General features: G+C 45.0%; 1 pseudogene; it reads left to right on the top strand.

Moving 5' to 3' along the window:
- Nucleotides 1-6,648: 6,648 nt before the first annotated feature.
- LOC109116502 overlaps nt 6,649-18,922 on the top strand; it is a 52,688-nt pseudogene continuing 40,414 nt past the window's right edge.

The following is an 18,922-nucleotide window of genomic DNA, read 5'->3' as shown; positions in this document are numbered from 1 at the left end:
TGCGATGGCGGGATACCTCCCCATCGTGAAGGAGTTGTGGGCGATGCATACCCCGCGGTTCGAGGGATCGGTGAGACCGGAAGCTGCGGAGGAGTGGCTCACCCAGATCGCTCAGGACTTGGAGTATCTGCAGTGCCCGTACCAGTACCGGGCTATGATTGCGAGCCATCACCTGTCGGACCAGGCCCGACATTGGTGGCCGAAGGTGGTGCAGGAGGCACCAGCGGGACACCGTTTCACCTGGGAGGAGTTCCGACAGGAGTTCGAGGCGAAGTACTTCCGGAGGCAGGACCATGAGTACCGCCTGACCGAGTTCCTCATGTTGCAGCAGGGAGACATGACGGTCAGTGAGTACGAGGCGAAGTTCACCCGCCTACTGATGTACGAAGGGCATCTGGTACCCACCGAGGCGTCGAGGATCCAGAAGTTCATTGCTGGACTCCGACCTTATCTGCGGAGGAAGATCGAGATCCAGGAGTCCCCGACGCTAAGTCGATACATTTCACAGCTGGAGAAGGTGGAGCGTGGAGAGCGGGAGAAGAAGGAAGGGAAGACTCGTGAGAGTAGCCCTTTCAGGAAATGCTTCGGCACGTGTTCATCGGGGAAGAACATCCGGACCAGCGATCCGCGTGACAAGGGCAAGGCGCCGGCTGTTCGTGCACCACCACCACTGGCGGCGAGGGGACCAGTGGTATGTTATCGTTGCGACCAGCCCGGACACATTGCATCACGTTGTCCGACGAGGCCTACGGGACTACCGGCCATTGCACCGAGACCACCGCGACCACCGGGCCAGGTGGACCGACCGCCCCGACCCCCAGCGACGACTGGAGCTGCCCCGAGAGTTTACGCTCTCAGTGCCGAGCAGGAGATCCAGGAGGAGGAAGAGGAGGAGGCTCACCCTGATGGAGCTGAGGCTGCCGCGATCGCAGGTACTCTATACATCTATGGGGTTGCATGTTACACACTATTCGATACCGGGGCAACCCATAGTTTCATGAGTGCGGAGGTAGCAGTGTGACTAGAGACAGGGGGATCGAACCGAGAAGCGATTTCACCGTGCGTATACCCTCGGGAGAGACGTTAGCAGTGCACGGGATCCTGCGAGGGGTGCCCCTCGAGGTTTGCGGTCGCCTATTAGCCGCAGATTTCATCGTGGTACCCATCGGGGGATTCGACATTATATTGGGTATGGATTGGCTGATGAGATATCGGGCCTACATTGATTGTCGGAAGAGGACGATCTGGTTTGCGGACGATTTCGGAGGGTTCGAGTTCAGGAGTAGAGGAGCGCCAGCAGCGGACCTGATCATCTCAGTACTGAAAGCCGAGAAGATGATCAGGAAGGGCAACGAGGCTTTCCTGGTAGTTATTACGGCTACACAGAAGTCAGAGAGGACACTGGAGGATACGCCGGTTGCCCGGGAATTCCCAGATGTATTTCTCGATGACCTGCCGGGATTACCACCTAGTCGAGAGGTTGACTTCGGCATAGACGTGCTACCGGGTACTGAGCCTATTTCCAAGGCTCCGTACCGGATGGCACCTACGGAGATGGCCAAGCTGAAGAAACAGCTGAATGAGTTAGTGGAACAGGGTTTCATCCGCCTTAGCGTTTCACCGTGGGGAGCACCAGTACTCTTCGTGAAGAAGAAGGACGGGAGTATGCGATTATGCATTGATTACCGGGGGCTCAACTAGGTAACCATCAAGAATCGGTACCCGTTACCGAGGATTGATGAGTTACTGGACCAGCTATAGGGAGCCCAGTGGTTCTCGAAGTTAGATTTGCGATCCGGATATCATCAGATTCGGGTCAAGGAGGATGACGTGCAGAAGACGGCGTTCCGGACGAGAAATGGACACTTTGAGTTCGTGGTTATGCCTTTCGGGCTCACGAACGCGCCTGCGGTTTTCATGCAGCTTATGAACCGCGTGTTCATGGACTATCTAGATGAGTTTGTCATCATCTTCATCGATGACCTTCTCATCTACTCACCGGATCTCAGACGCATGAGGAGCATCTGCCGAAGATATTGTGGAGGCTGAGAGAGAACCGGCTGTACGCGAAGTTCAGCAAGTGCAGCTTTTGGCTACAGGAGATTGGGTTCCTGGGACATGTGGTATCAGCCCGGGGTATTCAGGTCGATCTAGCCAAGATCGAGGCCGTCATGGAGTGGCAGTCTCCGACTTCTGCGACGGAAGTCAGGAGTTTTCTGGGACTAGCTGGCTATTATCGGCGATTCGTTGGGGGTTCGCCAAGATAGCTCGGCCTTTGACGAAGCTGACGGGGAAGAACGTCAGGTTTGACTGGACGACCGAGTGCGAGGAGAGCTTCAGAGAGTTGAAGCAGAGGTTGACATCAACACCGATCCTGGCACTGCCACGACCGGGTATGCTCTATGAGGTATACACTGACGCGTCCAAACACGGACTCGGTTGCGTGTTGATGCAGGAGGGACACGTAATCGCTTATGCGTCGAGGCAGCTGAAGAAGCATGAGGAGAACTACCCGACTCACGACATGGAGTTAGCAGCAGTAGTTCACGCGCTGAAGATTTGGAGATCGTATCTGTACGGGGAGAAGGTTAAGCTCAACACGGACCATAAGAGCTTGACCTATGTGATATCTCAGAAGGATCTGAATCTGAGACAGCGAAGGTGGTTGGAGTTTATTGCAGATTATGATCTGGAGATAGCCTATCATCCGGGGAAAGCTAACGTAGTGGCCGACGCTCTTAGTATGAAGAAGATCTTAGCGGCCATACGCATTGTCACCTCATCTCGCAACAACGCCGCTGAGTTGACAGCGATGTTGGGGCATCTCTCGCTGACACTCGAGGAGTCGACACCGACTCTGATAGAGCGGCGATCCTTTACTCGCCCGGGCGATCCATCATATCAAGGAATATAGCCTCAAGGGCTATCGTATCGATGAGCAGGGAGCGCTACGGCTGGAGAACCGACTATGTGTGCCTGACGACGCAGAGCTGAGACAGGAGATTCTATCTGAGGCACACCAGTCGAGATTGGCGATACATCCGGGGGCGAGCAAGATGTATCAGGGTCTACGCCAGTGGTATACTTGGCCAAGGGTCAAGAGAGATGTAGCGGATTACGTAGCGAGGTGCCTCACTTGTCAGCAAGTAAAGGCAGAGCGACATATGCCGGGGGGCAAGCTACAACCGTTGGAGATTCCAGAGTGGAAGTGGGATTCGATTGCCATGGATTTCGTGGTCGGATTACCCCTCACGCCGAGCAAGAAGAACGCCATTTGGGTAGTCGTGGATCGACTAACCAAATCCGCCCATTTCATTCCTATCCGTCAGGAGTATCCAATCGGGTGGTCGGCGCAAATTTACATTGATGAGATCGTATGTCTTCATGGAGTTCCGAACGAGATCATATCGGTTAGAGACGCCTGATTTACATCCCGTTTGTGGAAGGCGATTCAGGAGGCACTGTGGACGAAGCTCAAGATGAGTACGGCATATCATCCTCAGACAGACGGTCAGCCGGAGCGGACTATACAGACTTTGGAGGACATGCTCAGAGCTTGTATCCTGGAGTGGGGAGCTCTGTGGGACAAGTACATGACGTTGTGCGAGTTTGCGTACAACAACAGTCACCACACGAGTATCGGAGTATCTCCATACGAGGCCTTGTACGGGCGACCGTGCAAGACATCGTTATGCTGGACGGAGATCGGCGAGCACCGAGAGTTCGGGCCAGAGATCGTGGAGGAGACCACGAGGTGATACGGAGGATTCACGCCCATCTGAAGACGGCGCAGGATCGGTAGAAGTCGTATGCCGATCAGCGAAGACGAAACTTCGCGCTTGAGGTCGGAGATTATGCCTTTCTCCGAGACAGGCGATGCAGGGTCATGCGAGGTTCGGGCATAGCGGAAAGCTGAAGCCGCGATACATCGGACCTTACCCCGTGGTCGCGAGAGTGGGAGCTGTTGCATACCGTCTTGATTGCCCCCGGAGTTGGGCAACGTCCATGACGTGTTCCACGTTTCGATGCTGCGGAGGTACGTAGCGGACCCTTCTCACGTACTACAGCCACAGGAGTTGGAGTTTACGGAGGCTACGCGTTTTCGACATGACCTGGGAACCCGAGGAGGTGCCACTCGTGAAGGTCTTGTGGCGGAGCCAAGGGGTCTCAGACATGACCTGGGAACCCGAGGCAGAGATGCGTAGTACTTATCCTCATCTGTTTACTTGAGCGTTGCACGAACCCTTATGTATGACGTTGTGATTTGTGTCAGACTTTTTATTCAGATGATGTGATGAGATGGATATATTTTGGTGATGATACCGATTGTCGGGAAGTTTTGATAATATCGCGCGATTTAGAATTCGAGGACGAATTCTTTTTAAGGGGGGAGGATTTGTAATACCCTGAAACCCGATTCGAATATTTAATTATTTACGAGAATAAATAATTAAATAGAAACATCGCGTTATCATCAAAACGGGAATATACAATAACGGGAAAAAGGAACGAGAAAACACCACGTACAAAGAGACGAGAAAAAGATGGAGAATTGTTGAAAAAGTTGCCTAGACCGACCGAAAATCTAGGGTGTGGACCGACCGGTCCAGAGGCAGACCGAGGGTCAGACCGAACGGACTGAACACGCAAAGAAAAACCAGAAAACTGGTCCAGACCGGACGGTCTGGAGAACAGCGAACGCAACTGGCCAACTTGCAACCTTCAGGCCGACTTTTCTCTCCACTCTGGGCCCCGTAACACGTCAAATCACCGCCCAACTCTGTCAGAATGTTGCAAGCTCGAAGGTGGGCCTGGGCTTGGGCCCAAACGGGTTTCCTCTCGCTCCATAAACTGAGCAGAAGCTCAGCCTTGCACCATTTTCGGAAAAATCAGAGAAAAGAGAGGGAGAGGAGAAACAGAGAGGAAGGGGTGAAAACCAGGGAGAATCGACGCAAGGGAAGCTCGGGAACACGAAGGGAGACATCCCTAGAGTGTCTAGAAGAGGTTTCCGGTGAGAAACAGACCGGAAAACGGCAACAAATCCGGCCAAAACCAGATCTCAGCCGAAACAGAGGTGAGTGGCTCGAGTTCCATCTGTGTTAGCTCGTTCTGAGCGTGCTATTGTGTTATTTCGATGATTTGTTGATTGGATTAGGTAGAGGACGTTTTAACGAACATTTAATAACAAACGGCACTAAATTTGGTTAAGAAACGAGTGAGATATGGTCGATTGAAGTTGGACAAAAATCTGGAAATCGCGAAATCGCGATCTGTTCTTCGCCCAGCCTCTAGACCGACCGGTCTGGACCCGGACCGACCGGTCCAGACCAAAAATCAGACCAATGGCACGGAACACCTAGACCGACCGGTCCAGGCCCTGGACCGACCGGTCTAGGCCAGAATTAGAAGAAAATGACTCGGGATGAACCAGAAGACGTGGACCTATCAGTTTAGACCCGAATTACGATGAAAATGGACCGAATGATCCCGGAAAAGGAATAGAGATGCAAGGATCGACCGACCCAGGATACAAACCCACCCTTCGGCAAATCTTCGATTAGTTACGCGCGGTGAGATGTGTGATCTAACGATGAGAGTGACTCGTTGTGTGATTATTCTGGGTAGTTTGCATGGCATTAACCGGTATCTCAGTCGGGGCCGAATACCGCGATACGCGTGATTGTATTGGGAAGATATGCACGTTGATTGTCATGTTTGTAGCTCACTCGTGCGATGAGTGCAGCATGATTGTGTTTGTGATATAGTCGTGTGCGACACGACGGCCAACGTCATAGACTAAACGGACGTGCGAGACGCCCCTAGTCATGGACTTGATTAGGGCTATGGCAGAACCCTATGGTGGACTCCATACGGGTGTTGTGTTTATTGTGTCATGGACTTGACACGGCCAACATCATGGACTTGACGGGCGTGTGAGACGCCCCTAGTCATGGACTTGACTAGGGTTATGGATGGACCCTATGGTGGACTCCATACGGGTATGTTTGTATTTCTGTTGTGTCATGGACTTGACATCGGAGGTCACGCGAGTGACAGGCGCAGAAGACGCGCGTAGTCGCATGTGATGCGATGGCCAACGTCACGCGAGTGACGGGCGTGTGTGAGACGCTTCTAGTCATGTCGATATGACTAGGATCTTTGGCTAACCCTATGATGCGATGTCATATGGGTATGATTGTGTTTGACATATTTGTGACTGATGTGATGTGGTTATGCATGGATATCATTGTTGTTTGTTGGTTGTGAATTATCGAATTAACACCGTTCTCGCTGAGAACGGGTTTACCGGGTTCAACCCGGGCTACTCACTAAGCAGTTGTGCTTAGCCCTCGTGGTTTACATTTTTGAGATCATGAGGATTACGCCTAGCGCACCCGGCAGACGATGACCTGAGAGAGACAACATCATGTACGGGATTTACATTTTGGGTTACGGGACTTGTATTTCCCGCATTTTGTACGGTTAATTATAACTATTCGGACATGTGTTATTTTGCGATACTGATCGCCTGTTGTATTTTCCGCTGTTTACTCTGGTTTGATTAAAAATGTTTTTGGATTTCGTGATTTTGCTTCCGCGACTTATTATTTTATTTTATATCGTCTATGTGGCACAGCCCGTATACTGTACACGGGTTACGGGTGTCACATTGATGATGACTTGGGGAGTATCAAAATGAAGATACCATCATTTCAAGGACGAAAAGATCCGGAGACATACCTCGAGTGGGAAAGAAAAATAGAAATGGTGTTCGAATGTCACCATTATTCTGAGTTGAAAAAAGTAAAAAATGGCAGCCTCTGAATTTCGTGATTACTCTCTTGTTTGGTAGGATCAGTTGACAGTTACTAGGAGGAGGAATGGTGAACATCCTATTCAAACATGGGATGAAATGAAGGCTGTTATGAGGAAAAGGTTTGTCCCTAACCATTTCCATCATGATATTCATCAAAGATTACGGAAGTTGGTGCAAGGTAATCGAAGTGTGGAGGAATACTTCAAAGAGATGGAAATGCTCATGATAAGGGCGAATGTCGAGGAGGATATAGAAGCAACTTTGCAGCGATTTCTTGGTGGATTGAATCAAGATATCCAAGACAAAGTAGAATTGCAACATTACGTGGAAGTCGAAGATTTGTTGCATTTGGCAATAAAATGTGAGCGTCAGCTCAAAAGGAGGGGTCATACACGCTTGACGTATGGTGCGGGATCATCTAGCATGGAACCAAGTTATACAAAGGAGGAGAAGTCAACCCCTAAATATAAGCAAGAATCAAAGCCATCCACCTCAAACTTTGAAAATGAGGTAAACAAGAGTCTCATACCTCACGTAATCGAGAAATTAAATGCTTCAAATGTCAAGGCAGGGGTCATTATACAAATGAATGTCCCAACCGGAGGACCATGATCCTAAGAGATGACGGAGAAATGGAGACAGAAGATGAGTCCGATAAGGATTTGAGGGCACCCTTGAATGGTGATAGTGAAGATGAGCTTGCTGTTCAAGGAGAGTTGTTGGTCACAAGGGGGGCTTTGAACATGCAAGCCAAAGAAGAAGAAGAAGTGGTACAACGGGAGAACATATTTCATACTAGATGCCTTATCCAAAGCAAGGTATGTAGCGTGATTATTGACAGCGGGAGTTGTACTAATGTTGCTAGCACTACCTTGGTGGAGAAGTTAAATTTACCTACTATGAAGCATCCAAAACCATACAAGCTGCAGTGGTTGAATGATAGTGGGGAGGTAAGAGTGACTAAGCAAGTGCTAGTTTCTTTCCCCATCGGTAGATATGAAGATGAGGTGTTATGCGACGTTGTACCAATGCAAGCTGGTCATGTGTTATTGGGGAGACCATGGCAATTTGATCGTCGCGTGAAACATGATGGCTATGCCAACAAGTACACTGTGGAGTACAACAAGAAAACATTTACTCTTGCACCGCTGACTCCAAAAGAGGTGTATGAAGATCAGGTGAAGTTACAAAAACGAGAGAAGCGAGTTTGTGAGGATGAGTGCAAACACCACAAAAAGAGCGAGAAAGTGAGTGACCACATAAAAAAGAGTGTGAGTGAGACACAACGAGAGCCAAAAGAATCTGAGAGGAAACACACGAACTTCTTTGGAAGAGCGAGTGATATAAAAAGAGCGTTATTTTCCAACCAGCCCATGATTGTACTCTTGTACAAAGAGGCTCTTTTGAACACTAACGAGCTTGACCCATTGTTATCTAGTTCTGTTACTTCACTTTTGTAGGAGTTTGAAGATGTTTTTCCCGATGACATACCACCTGGTTTACCATCTATTTGAGGGATTGGACATCAGATTGATTTTGTGCCAGGAGCAACCATTCCGAACTGGCCTGCCTATAGAAGTAACCCAGATGAGACAAAAGAACTTCAACGGCAAGTTGGCGAGCTGATGGAAAAGGGGTACGTCAGAGAAAGCATGAGCCCCTGTGTTGTTCCGGTCCTACTTCTGCCCAAGAAGGATGGGACATGGAGAATGTGTTGATTGTCGTGTTATCAAAAACATTACGGTAAAGTATCGCCATCCTATTCCTCGTTTAGATGATATGCTAGATGAATTGCATGGATCTTGCATATCTTCTAAAATTGATCTCAAGAGTGGGTACCATCAAATAAGGATGAGAGAGGGCGATGAATGGAAAACAGCTTTCAAAACAAAACATGGTTTGTATGAGTGGTTAGTAATGCCATTTGGTTTAACTAATGCACCAAGCACTTTTATGCGATTGATGAATCATGTTTTGCGAGCTTTCATTGGAAAATTTGTTGTTGTCTGCTTTGATGACATCCTCATTTATAGCAAGAACTTGGAAGAGCATGTTGAGCATTTGAAACTTGTTTTGGATGTTCTACGAAACGAAAAGTTATTTGCTAACTTGAAGAAGTGTTCATTCTGCACCGATAGACTCGTGTTTCTAGGCTTTGTTGTAAGTGCACAAGGAATTCAAGTCGATGAATGGCCAAGTCCTAGAAGTGTCGGTGAAGTTCGAAGTTTTCATGGACTTGCTAGTTTCTATAGGAGATTCGTGAGAGACATCAGCACAATTGCAGCACCATTGACCGAAGTTATCAAGAAAAAACGTGGGATTTCAATGGGGTGAATCTCAAGAGAAAGCATTCCAACTTCTCAAAGATAAGTTGATCAATGCTCCCTTGTTATCATTGCCTAACTTTTCAAAAACATTTGAAATAGAATGCGATGCTTCAGGAGAGGGAATTGGTGCTGTTTTGATGCAGGAAGGATGACCAATCGCATATTTCAGTGAGAAATTGAGTGGAGCAACGTTGAACTATCCAACATATGACAAGGAGCTCTATGCATTGGTCCAAGCTTTGCAAACATGGCAACATTACTTGTGGCCCAAGGAATTTGTGATTCACACTGATCACGAATCGTTGAAGCACTTGAAGGGCCAACATGATACGCACCGGATCCAAGTTCTTATATGATAAACTAGGCGGTGGGTTTTGTTTCTAAAACCCCTAAGTAACTTGTAACAAAAACTAGAACCCAAACCTGGAATAGGCCGTCTCTAATCCTTTTTAAACTCGACTTAGGAAATCTAGCCAATAGCGAAGGCGCCACAAGCACTTGCGGATTAATGCTTGATAAGCCGAAGAACACCAATGAATCGATTGGAGTTCGAGATTTAAATCTCAGAGGAACTTCAAGGAGAAAACTCTCAAATTTGATTAAAAGATAAGGTGTCTTACAAATGAGAATTTGGGTGCCTTACATAGGCTTAAAAAGGGAACATAATAATGAGAAATTTGAATAAAGAAAAAAAACATAATCATGATAAATTTGAACAAAGAGGATTTTGATTGAAGCTTTTGACTCTTGATTGAAGCTTTTGACCATTGATTGCCTCCACTTTTGACTTTGGCAAATTGATTAGAGAATAGTAGATGTTGAGTCATTTCGGTGTCACACTTACATCATCTCCTCTTTTGGGGTTTCAAGAAGTCTTATCAAATTCATGGGCTTGAAAGTTGGGCCTTTGTTGTTGGTTGGACTTGGAGTGATGTTTGGGCCACTGATATTTTTTATTAGCCCATTTCTGAATTCCTCTTGAATCATACGCATGAAAGCCGGTTGTAGTCTCTTCACCCTATCTCGAGTCAATGGCCCTTGCACTTGAAGTTCCTCTTGGACATTTGAATGTGGTCGGTCTTGTGTCCTAGTGATGTCCTCATCATTCCCTTCCTCTTCAAAAGGATTTGCCCTCAAATCATATTCGTCATCTGCATCAAAAGGAGATAGATCAGCCACATTAAAAGTAGGGCTAATGCCATACTCACCTAGAAGTTCAATTGTAGGCATTGTTGTTAATCCGTTCAAGAGCCCGAAAAAGTCCTTCGCCTCTCGGCATGAGCTTCGACTTCCTTTGACTAGGGAACCGCTCCTTCCGCATGTGAACCCACACCAAGTCGCCAGGTTTGAATATGACCTCTCTACGCCCCTTGTTGGCTTGCTTGATGTATTGTTCGGTCCGTCTCTCGATGTTCTTCCTCGCCTTCTCATGTGTCTGCTTCACAAACTTGGCCTTTTCTTACCATCAAGGTTAGTTTGTTCAGACAAAGGTAATGGACTTAAATCCAATGGAGTCGTCGGATTAAATCCATACACGATTTCAAACGGAGAATAACGAGTAGCACTATGCACAGATCGATTATATGCAAATTCTACATGAGGTAAACAGTTCTCCCACGTTTTAAGATTCTTGCTAATCAATGCCCTAAGCAACGTGGACAGTGTTCTATTAACTACCTCAGTCTGGCCATCAGTCTGTGGGTGACAAGTTGTAGAAAACAGCAGCTTAGTTCCCATTATATATTCATTTTCCTACTTCAACACTGTATGCCCGTTCACTCACGACGAATCCTAGGAACACAAGCTTGGTAGTACAAAACATGCATTTCTTAAGATTCGCAAAGAGTTTCTCCTCTCTGAGAACATCTAAGACAACCTTAAGATGATTTACATGGTCGATAGTCGATTTGCTGTATAACAAGATGTCTTCAAAATAAACAACAACAAATCTCCCAATGAACTTTCTAAGCACTGTTCATCAATTTATAAGAACATCGACTTAGATGCTTTGAATAAAGAACAGACGGATGATCAGACCATGGACGATCTAGGAGTCGCAGTCGGAGCTGAACAAGGAACAACAATCTCCGAGGCCATTCTTCTGACCATTTCCAATCCACCACTCTCACAGGAGAAAGCACGAAGTCTACACTCAAATATCAACAAGTTCATATCCAAAACACTTGAAGACACTCCAAGAACCGAAGCAACATTGGAGTCATTCGAAACCTACCGAAGAAACAACAAGAGCTTGCTCGTTTTTGAGCTCTTGTTGTCCACCAGCTGATTCATCTAGAAACATCAGAAGATGTGGCGGAAGACCTGAGCAAACACGTGAATCCCGCTGCATCGAAACACTTGAAGAAGTTCGACATCTCTTTCATTCAATAAAGAGGCATTGTTGGCATTAATTCAACCTCAAACTTTCCCTATATGGGGCTGGCCTTTGGAGACACAATCTGGACGAAATCAAGAAGGATTCTACTCTCTAAATAAGGCAAGTCGTTCACCACAAATGCTGCCACAAATTCAAGGGATTCGATTGAAGCAAATTAGGCAACTCGGAGCCACATCATCAACCCGGTTTTGGCAAGGAGTGTGACATGGGAATATGATCAGATCTCTTCCCCAATCTTCTCCTTGCTGTTGCCTAATTATTCAAAAGAAGATCATCTTGTTTCCTTTTTTTATTTATAGCTGTTAGTCTAGGTGGAATTACTTGCCAAACAATGTCGCCTATGTGTCACTTTCCTTCCTTTTCTTGATTGTTTCTTTTTGCCTATAAAAGGCTAGTGTATTTCGACTTCTTCTGCAGAATTTAACCAGAAATAAAGTGCATTTTTGTTTGTTCATATTCTTGGGTAGCCTAGGTGAGATACCGAAGCATTCAACCAAGTTCTCGCAAGTGTTTGAGTGAGATTCCCATTCATTTGTCGAGGTATTCTGACGATATCAAAGGGACAGTCATACCCCTTGGTGGTGTCACCTATTCCATTCCATACCATCTCCTATTCAATCCGAAAACAAAGATCGAGTGCTTTAGGCCTGAGATTAATCTTTTCGGACCCATCTACGACCCTCTTCGTCACTATCAATACCGAACGAACAAACCTTCCTCCGTGCGTGTATCATTTTTTGGTATCAAAGCCCGGTTCAAGGACCACCGTGAGGTAATTCTATCCCTGTTCTATTTGATTTAAGTTTATTATTCACCTTTGTTTTGAAGAAAATCGAAAACACAAAAAAAAAGTTCCACCGGGGAAGAGGTAACACCATCTCTTTCTATTTCATTTTGTTTTGAATTTTTCTGTTCTATTTTGAAATTGTTACTCACAAACCCTTGAGAAAACAAAACAAGGAGTGAGAATGTCGGGAGAAGGAGAACCTAGTAACAATGCATTAGCCCAAATCCTACAAGATATACAAGCACGTTTGGCTCGATTAGAGGAATTGCCAAGGAGGCCAGAACCTATTCGGGTCAACTTTCCAAGGCGTGAGGAACCTGTACGGGACCGAAAACGCACACCCCCTGATCCTCCTCCAAGGAGAAGAGAGTTTACTTTGACGATATCTTAGTTTACAGCAAGAGTTTAGGAGAACATGTTGAACATCTACGTTGTGTTCTTGACTTACTGCGAGGCGAAAAATTATACGCTAATCTTAAGAAATGCACCTTTTGCACTGATAAGGTTGTTTGTCTAGGATTTGTTGTCAGTTCACCGGAATACACGTCGACGAGGAAAAGGTAGAAGCCATAAAGAGTTGGCCGACTCCTAAGTCTGCTAGTGAGGTCCGAAGTTTTCATGGCTTGGCAGGATTTTATCGGCGTTTTGTCAAAGACTTCAGCACCATAGCTGCCCCATTGACGAAAGTGATTAAAAAAGATAACATGTTTAGTTGGGGGAGAAGCGCAGGCATTCCAAACATTAATAGGGAAGTTGATCGACTCTCCACTCTTGACTTTACCTAATTTCGAGAAAATATTTGAGATCGAATGTGATGCTTCTGGTGTAGGAATTGGTGCGGTGCTGATGCTAGAAGGGAGGCCAGTCGCATACTTCAGTGAGAAGTTGAACGAAGCTCAATTGAATTATTCGACTTATGACAAAGAGATGTATGCAGTGGTAAGGGCTCTGCAAACGTGGCAACACTACTTGTGGTCGAAGGAATTCGTGATTCGCACCGATCATGAATCGCTCAAGTACCTAAAGGGACAACACAAGTTTAGCCGAAGACATGCCAAGTGGGTAGAATTCACGGAATTGTTTCCTTATGTTATTCGACATAAGCAAGGTAAGGAAAACATTGTGGCTGATGCATTGTCTAGACGATACACGTTGTTAACTTCTTTGGATGCGAGAATGCTAGGGTTTGAACATATTAAGGAGTTGTACGAATCTGATCAGGAATTCCAAGATGTGTTCAAGGCATGTGAAAAGGTTGCAAGTGGAAAATATTATCGGTTCGAAGGATATTTATTCCGTGAGAACAAACTTTGTGTGCCTAACTGTTCTATGCGAGATTTGCTTGTTCAAGAGGCTCATGGAGGTGGTCTCATGGACATTTTGGAGTGGCCAAAACCTTGTCAACTTTGCAGGAACATTTCTATTGGCCAAATATGAAGAGAGATGTTGAACGGGTGTGTGGAAGATGCATGAAGTGCAAGAAGGCAAAATCCAAAGTACAACCTAATGGTATGTATACTCCTTTACCGATTCCCAGTGCACCATGGATTGATATTTCAATGGAATTTATTGTTGGACTGCCTAGAACTAGGACTGGGAAGGATTCTGTGTTTGTTGTAGTTGATAGATTTTCGAAAATGGAATATTTCATACCTTGTCATAAAATCGATGATGCATCCCATATTGCTGATTTGTTCTTTCGAGAAGTTGTTCGATTGCATGGCATGCCTAGGACAATTGTTTCGGATAGAGATACTAAGTTCCTAAGTTACTTTTAGAAGACTCTGTGGAGAAAATTAGGGACTAAGCTACTCTTTTCGATGACTTGTCATCCACAAATTGATGGACAAACGGAAGTGGTGAATAGGACTCTTTCTACGTTGTTGCGTGCTTTAATTAAAAAGAACCTTAAAACGTGGGAAGACTGTTTACCGCATGTAGAGTTTGCATATAATCGATCTGTGCATAGTGCTACGCGTTACTCGCCTTTTGAAATCGTTTACGGTTTTAATCCACTAACACCATTGGATCTTTCGCCATTGCCGATGAGCGAAATGACTAACCTTGATGGAAAGAACAAGGTTGACTTCGTAAACACAAATTCATGAAACGGCACGCATTAGGGACTAAGCTACTCTTTTCGACGACTTGTCATCTACAAATTGATGGACAAACGGAAGTGGTGAATAGGACTCTTTCTACGTTGTTGCGTGCTTTAATTAAAAAGAACCTTAAAACGTGGGAAGACTGTTTACCGCATGTAGAGTTTGCATATAATCGATCTGTGCATAGTGCTACACGTTACTCGCCTTTTGAAATCGTTTACGGTTTTAATCCACTAACACCATTGGATCTTTCGCCATTGCCGATGAGCGAAATGACTAACCTTGATGGAAAGAACAAGGTTGACTTCGTAAACACAAATTCATGAAACGGCACGCAAGAATATTGAGCAACGCACGGAGCAATACGCTAAGCAAGCAAACAAAGGTCGCAAGGAAGTTACGTTTGAGCCAGGTGACTTGATGTGGATTCATATGCGCAAGGAAAGGTTCCCAAATCAGAGTAAGAGCAAGCTTATACCGAGGGGAGATGGACCATTCAAAGTTCTCGCACGAATCAACAACAATGCCTATAAGATTGAACTTCCAGGTGAGTACAACATTAGCTCTGCGTTTAATGTTGCTGACTTAGCTCGTTTTGATGCAGATGATAATTCGGATTTGAGGGCAAATCCCTTTCAAGAGAAAGGGAATGATGAGGACATCGGAAAGCATGGGAGAGACGAAAAGAGAACGGGAGCAGGAGATTCTCAAGCTAATCGAAAGGAGCTCTTGGAACAGAAATTGAAGAGTGACGGTCCCATAACTCGCGCTAAGGCAAAGAGATTGAAGGAAACATTTACAATGCTACTTCAAGAAGAGTTTGGGCTTCAAAATCAAGTGGGATCAGCCCAAACTCAAGCCCATGGCTTGGTTAACCTGCTTGAGGCCCAAATCAGCCCAAATGAAGCAAAATAAGTCCAAAAGAATGCTTGAAAAGTCATGAAGAAGAGGAGTTACGAAAATTCTGGTCTCTTTGCAATAAATGTGGTCATATTTGACTACCTTGGAAATTACAATTGCATGGTTTTTAGTCTTCTTTGTTTTCAGCAAACTCTTTTATTTTTCTTAGTTTTTCAATGTTTTCTTTCCTTATAAAAAGGGAGCATCTATCATGTAAAACTCAGATTATTGAATTGAGAGGTTTCTTCTTATGTTCTTGAGTACTAACTCTAAACTTCGTAAGGTTTGAGGTAGTGTTCTTTTCGACTTATCAAACACTTTTACCACCAGGTGTTTGTGGCGTCTTCGCTCGTTTCAAAGGTTCTCTAGCCGGGTCTGGATTGGGTTTAGGGCGTTCTTGTGACTGGAACAAGTCCTAGGTTCGGTTCACGTGTCGTTAGTGGGTTTTTGAACATCCATCTACTATCCTTCTTTGCCTAATTTTAAGAATCGTCGATCCGGGTTCGTATCAGTAATAAATGTGGAAGCTTGGAAGACCATTTGACCTTGACTAAGAGTATGTCTCGACGCGCTCTAATCGTGTTTTGACGAACTCTAAACATCTTTTGTTGCACTCTAAACATGTTTCGATGCACTCTAAGTACGTTTCGATGCACTCTAAACATGTTTAGATGCACTTTAAGTATGTTTCGATGCATTTTAAACGTGTTTTGACGAATTCTAAACATCTTTTGTTGCACTCTAAACATGTTTCGACGCACTCTAAACATGTTTCGACGCACTCTAAACATGTTTGGATACACTCTAAAAGTGTTTGGACGCATTCTAAACGTGTTTGCACGCATTCTAAACGTGTTTGGACACACTCTAAACGTGTTTATACGAACTCTAAACATGTTTCGATGCTCTCTAAGTATATTTCGATACACTGTAAACATGTTTAGACGCACTCTAAACTTGTTTGGACGCACTCTAAACTTATTTAGACGCACTCTAAACATGTTTGGATGCATTCTAAGTATAATTGGATGCACTCTAAACATGTTTCGACGCACTCTAAAAATGTTTCGACGAACTCAAAATATGTTTTGAAGCACTCTCAACATGTTTGGATCCACTCCAAATGTGTTTGCACGTACTCTAAATGTGTTTTGGTTCACTCTAAACATCTTTAGACGAAATCTAAACATGATTCGACGCACTCTAAAAATGTTTTACACTCTAAATATGTTTGGATGCACTCTTAGTATGTTTCGACGCACATTAAGCATGTTTAGATGTGGTCTAAATATGTTTCGACGTGCTCTAAACATGGTTCGACGCATTCTAAACATCTTTTGTTGCACTCTAAACATATTTCGACGCACTCTAAACATGTCTGGACGCACTCGAAACATGTTTTGACGCACTCTAAAAATATCTCGATGCACTCTAAACATGTTTCGATGCACTTTAAACGAGCTTGGACACACTCTATACGTGTTTGGTGTTGGTTTAGTGCTCTATGATGTACTGATTATGAGCTTTGTTCCGATACATTCGATGTATTGATACTTTCTATAGTTTTATGAAAGTATTTTATTCATTACATGTTCTTGCATGCTAGATCTGTTATGAAATCCATGTATCATTATGAATGATACTAAACTCCCTAGTCTTATGTCGTTATGGGAATAACGACATAATAAGACTAGTATGATGTGTGATTGATGATCACATAGATGATCATAGGTATTGGATACGATCACGATCATAGGTATTCGTTGGAGAACGGAATACTGGAATGACCCGCATGAGATTGTCACATGGACTAGCGTCATGACTTGAATCTCATATGACGGTTCCATGATTGGATCCTAAGACCTGAGATATCTACGGAATCCAACATGAGGAGTTGCGTGCTTTGAATACGTCTAACGTCCTGCGTAACAGGAGGATTATAAAGGCGTGTATCAGGTACGAAACGAATCATGTACTGGATTGTAGATAGTCAAGACGGGATTTGTACCTCTCGTAAAAGAGAGAGATATCGCTGGGCCCCTCGTGTGAGCAAGACTGTAGAAATGTGTGGCCGCACTATAGACGAACGTCGTCTATTTCAGACAGTCAAACTCAATGAGCGAGAAAGCAGTCGAATCAGATAAGGTGGCTGGTCCATGCCTTATGTTCGACATATGATATCGCGATACAAAAGGATCATCAGCCGGAATCATCACTGGTGTTCGTAAGATCACGAACCAACTCTATTCGAGATCCACGTGCATTTCTGGACCGTCCGTTCTGGGCTCTGGGTATTTTCGTAATTAAACCAAAATTAGGGTTGAATCACTTTATAAGAAAGAGATTAGAACCCTAATTAGAGACAGACTTTGAGCAGCCGATTTTTGGCAGAAAAGAGAGAGTTTTTGGAGATCCAAAAACGAGTTCTAAGTCTCGAGATTTCTCGGTGCACATATCGAATAGAGATTCGGGTCCTAGCAGACAAGTTCCAATCGTTGGAATCCATCCCGAGGTGTGGATACGTGTAGAGGGCGAGGTAATCTTCCTGCCTTTCGTGATCGAACGAATTCTTCAGTTGATACAGGCCCCGGATCGATTGAGGTAAGCGTTCTAACGTTTCTACGATTTCAATAGCAGCATGGTTCTAGGGTTTATTAAATTTTTGTTTTACATCCGTTGCGCAAACCCTAGAATCGATCTCTTAGGAATAGGATTCGCTCATGAGATCCCAGGATTCCCAACAGTGGTATCAGAGCCTGGTTGCTCTGTTTTGATTTTGTAGAACCCGATCACGCATGTTTTAGGATTTGAATTGTTTGAATCCATGTTTGCTTTGATGTCTATGCATGTTTGATGATTGAATCTAGTGTAGATTGCATGTTTCATATTGCATAGAGTGCAGGAGTTCGAATTTTGGGTTCACAGGAGAATTCGGATCAGTTTCGGGTCTGAACGGGGCCGAGAACGCGAAAAACGTGATCTGATCACGGAGACGAACCCTAGACCGTCCGTTCTGGGTAAGCCAGACCGGACGGTCCAAGGGTATCTTTCTATCAAACCTGGAACGTCCGTTCTGTATCCAGAACGGACGGTCCGAAGTCCAGATTCCGAAATTTTTCGTTTTCAAGGTACGATTATGCAATCGTTGCTTAATCTGATCAACTGTGACTCATATAGACATGATTTATTCTTATGGATGGTCCATAGTGAATGAATCGATCGAGGCCTTGACAAGTGCTTTACTTATAGAGCTTCTAGATCTAACCGGTTTCTGTGCAACGATTGTTCATAATCCGAATAGACCATCCATTCGATTATGTAATCCCAATCCCGGAGCTCCCACTAAATCAAGTATATCTAATATCTCGATTAAGTTACATGCATTCATTCACTATGGACCATCCATAAGAATAAATCATGTCTATTTGAGTCACAGTTGATCAGATTAAGCAACGATTGCACAAGCGGATCAGAAAACGAAAAATCTCGGAGTCTGGGTCTCGGACCGTCCGTTCTGGATGTAGAACGGACGGTCTACGTATGAGAACGGACGGACCATGTGATTCTGCAGACCGGACGGTCCAGACA

This window comes from Tarenaya hassleriana, unplaced genomic scaffold (genome assembly GCF_000463585.1).
Source record: "Tarenaya hassleriana unplaced genomic scaffold, ASM46358v1 Cleome150, whole genome shotgun sequence".
NCBI lineage: Eukaryota > Viridiplantae > Streptophyta > Magnoliopsida > Brassicales > Cleomaceae > Tarenaya > Tarenaya hassleriana.
Note: the sequence above shows the minus strand (reverse complement) of the source record. Positions and strands in the feature narration are given on the sequence as shown.